This window comes from Sinocyclocheilus rhinocerous, unplaced genomic scaffold (assembly GCF_001515625.1).
Source record: "Sinocyclocheilus rhinocerous isolate Xijiao unplaced genomic scaffold, SAMN03320098_v1.1 scaffold3403, whole genome shotgun sequence".
Taxonomy (NCBI): domain Eukaryota; kingdom Metazoa; phylum Chordata; class Actinopteri; order Cypriniformes; family Cyprinidae; genus Sinocyclocheilus; species Sinocyclocheilus rhinocerous.
In genome coordinates, this window is record NW_015647944.1 from 142621 (window position 1) to 146720 (window position 4100).

Below are 4100 nucleotides of genomic sequence, written 5' to 3' on the forward strand. Positions count from 1 at the left end.
TTTTTTTTTTAAATGTATGTACATTTATAACACTATTATTTGTATTATATCACCTTTGCATCAAATTACAAAAAAACACCTTTGCATCAAATTACAAAAAAACAGTTGAATGCGAGGGTGTTTCTAATGCAGCGTCTATGGGAGGGACGGTAAATTTGACATCGTTCTCTCTTCTGACTGCCGTTATAAGTCTCTCTCAATTTTTTTCCTTTTATTGAAAGTCATGAAAACACTATTGTGGAGTTTTTCTTTTGCTATTTGAGCAAATGGGAATGCAAAAAATATATTTGTAGTACTCTCCCATTCACTGCTATTCAAGTTAACCCAACTATGACGACTTCTGCTGCTGAGAAACCCGGAAATGTGAAAAAGGTCCATTATCCGGGAGTGACGCGCGGTGACGTGCTGCCAAGATGGCGACCGCCGGCTCTGCCCACTTTGAGCTTCAAAAACGCTCTTCAGAAACCTACGGGTGACGTCACGGACACTATGTCCATGTTTTTATATAGTCTATGGTTTCAGCACAAATTCTGCTTATGAACTTGAAGGCTTATAATGGATCATTAAAGGTAAACATTATATTATGTGCCTGAGCTTTATTTTACATCCTAATAGTTATAAAGTAACTGGTAGTTAGTTTTGGATTTTACCTTCTAATTTAAGAATTTATGAATGGCTGGTGTATTTTGCATATTTGTAATTTAATACTTTTTTTTGTTTTCCAATGCATAATTATATTATTAGCATAAAATCTTTTTATCTTGTGCGGTGTATGTGCTGCTAGCAGTTATGATAAAGTTGCAATGAATTTTGTGCATGAATTCGGCAAGCAGTGCCAGCTCCGATCCGCCCCCCATTAAAAATGATCCGGGAGCTCGTCATTACCGTGTAAAACAGCCGTGAAGCTGTCTGAACGATCTGAGTGAAAAGTTGAATTGAATAATTTACATAAGCTTAAAGAGGTCTGACTGACTACTGGAGCTCCACAAACGAAACCTGACGCTCATGTTCTCCAGCGTGTTTTGAGATGAAGAATCTCGTCTTCATCTACATGCTAATGTTGCTTTTCATTTTTTCAGGTTTGAATCCCAGATTTTCAGGCTTTTGCTCTTTCTTTTGTCCGGTTTGATGAAATTCCCATGAAAGAGCTCCTCTGGTGTGTGTGTCTGTGTGTGTCTGTGTGTGTGTGTACTGGTTTATATATCCTGGTGGGGACTTAAACCTGAATACACACAGACTCATGGGGACTCGTGTCACGGTGGGGACCATAAGCAGCGTGTTTTGACATGTCGGCCCCAAACGGCGTGAGCATCCCTGTCCATCATTCGCTATGAATCTTTAATTAACACTTGTCAATTACGTGCATTTCCTTGGGGGCTGATAAATGAAAACTTTAAAGCTGATTATATTCCTCAGATGTTCTGACGCCCATGTCAAGTCGAACTCAAGTCTGCGTGTGAGAGAAAGTCTTTCTCTCAGGTTCAGCACAAGAAAAGCCCTTTCGCAACTTCCTGTAACAGCAGGAAGCAGAGACGCTGGTCCTTAAACATGCGTCAGTGTGACCAGCCCAGGCAGCTTTCAGGGTTTATTTTATCTCCAGTCAACCCGATGGCACTAATCTCATTTATTCTGCTTCCGAACTCGACTTTCCTCCTCTGAAATCACTCCCTCCGCTCTCCGAAGACCCCTGCTGCTGCTGCTTTACTGCACTCACACGCTTTCATGTTAAGCCATGTGTGGGCTCGTTTGGAAGAACTTCAGGAGGATCTTCGCCGCTTGCAGTTGTGGTGATAGGTCTGTGTAAAAGGAAAAGGTGTTTTACAGGGTTATCATTAATTAACTAAAACAAAACTAAAACCATAAAACAAATGTTCATAAACATTAACTGACATAAAACAAAATGAAATATAAAAAATGACTACAAATTTAAATATCAAAATTAAATATAAAAAATAAAATATAGAAATATAAAAAATTATATACAAATTAAATATAAATAAAAATATATAAAAATATAAATATCAAAATATATATACAAATTGAGTACAAGTAATACAATTATATAAAATTTTAATAGAAAATAGAAAAAATAGATTTAAAAAATAAAATAATAAATAAAAAAAATAATAAAAAATATAAAAATAATTTTTAAAGTTTCCCGCGGAAACCTACCAATACCACTCAAATTAGAACACATTATAACAAGCTTACCTTTGTGAATCAGGCTAAAGTAAGGAGATAATTTTGAACACTGGCTGGTTATGTACTTGCTCAAAAATTTATTTTGGATCATTTTTAACCAAAAAAAGTTACGGACTGCAGCTTTAAGGCAAGACACTACAGGCAAAAACATGCACTTTTTTCATGCACTGGTCGATATTGGTCTTTTTGGCTTTTCATGATGAGTTGTTTCAGACTGATGAAAAGAAAACCTCCAAAATGCACTTTGAAGTGTTTATTTTATTGCATTTTAACTGTTTGCATCTGTAGATTTCAATTATGATATATACGTTTAAAGATTTTCTACAACATTTTATTCATTCAATTGGAGTGAAAATGTCATTTTCTGATTTATGAAGTGATAAAAAGAGAAATCCAAAACCCTCAACAAAATCAAACAAGACTTTAGCCAGTGTTCAGGTTTCTGTTATGGAGCTAATAAAATTACAAAAACACACAACAAAGCTACTAAAACTTTAACTTAAATTAAAATGAAAATATAAAAAAATTAAAACAAACTAATAACGAAACTATTATAGCATCTCAAAAATACTGAAATAGCACTGGTGTCTTATCATAAGATATTATGTGAGCTTGGTTAATTACGGTTTGTGGGTCACTGCGACCTAAATTAAGCCCAGCAACCTTTATGAGACCTTTGTGAATCCTGCGTCCAGCCCACGGCTTTATTCTGCATTTTAAATGGCTCATAATAATGAAAAACATGATGTGCTCTGTTTAATTAAGGGTTTGATATACTATGTTTCCAGACCATTTATTGAAATTAAGCTGCAAAAACAGCTAATTCGGGAAAAAAATGGATAAATAAAAAGCTCCAGCGAGGTAGATGTTGGTGTGGGAACTACTTTTTATCCTCTTACTTCTGGAAACCACAGCAGACGGAGCGTTCAGCGGCAGCTTGCCTGGAACAGACGAGTCTTTTGAAGAGAGACGCAGATCTTGCGCTGCGCTTTCATGCGCGATGGACTCTATAGAGACCAGTCACAGCCTGTCATGCAAATTCATCAATTCCCCTTCATCCCGTTCACACGGTAACCTGTTGTAGCCATGGATACCGCTGGAGGATGCTGGGGTGGCCTGTTTATGAACACAGCATCAAAACAGAAGCTTTTTTATTTGTATCAAGGGATAAAATAATAATTTATCTTATTGGTCTCTTAGCACATTGGTGGACTTAATATGAATGATTCGTCAATGTATGCAATATTTCTTATTTAGTTTCATATTTTGATATTATTATTATTATTATTATACTACGATTACTACTACTATTTTACGTAAATATTTGATTTTTGTTATTTTACATACAAATATTACAGTAGTAACATTTCTTATTTTGTTTATTTTATTATTATTATTATTATTATAGTCATACTGCTATATTATTTTTATGATAATTTTTGTACAACCCCACAAAATAAAATTATTTATATTACTATTTTTCTTTAAAAAAAAAAAAAAATTTTACAGTGAAAAATTACAATGTAATAATAATAATTATAATAATGATAAACAAAATAAGAAACATTACTATTGTATTTTTTTATTTTGCTGATTATTATTATTGTTGTTGTTGTTAATATTATAGTTATTCTGATTTATAAGCACATAATGTTTGTTCAAACTGTGCAACTCTGCAAAATAATAATAATACATGTATTTTATAGTCATATTCATATATAATCACATTTTTTGACCAAAAGCTTTTTTTAAATTTCATTTTAAATAGCTATTGCAATTTTTTAATTTAAATTTCCCTTAAATATATATAAATTTTTCCTTATATATATATATATATGTGTGAGTGTGAGTGTGTGTGTGTGAGTGTGTGTGTGAGTGTGAGTGTGAGTGTGAGTGTG

General features: G+C 33.5%; 1 protein-coding gene across 1 annotated transcript in view; it reads left to right on the top strand.

The window, feature by feature from the left end:
- The window catches only part of LOC107709387 (potassium/sodium hyperpolarization-activated cyclic nucleotide-gated channel 4-like), an 85576-nt gene that overhangs the window by 58261 nt on the left and 23215 nt on the right, over positions 1–4100 (top strand). The window lies entirely within an intron of this gene.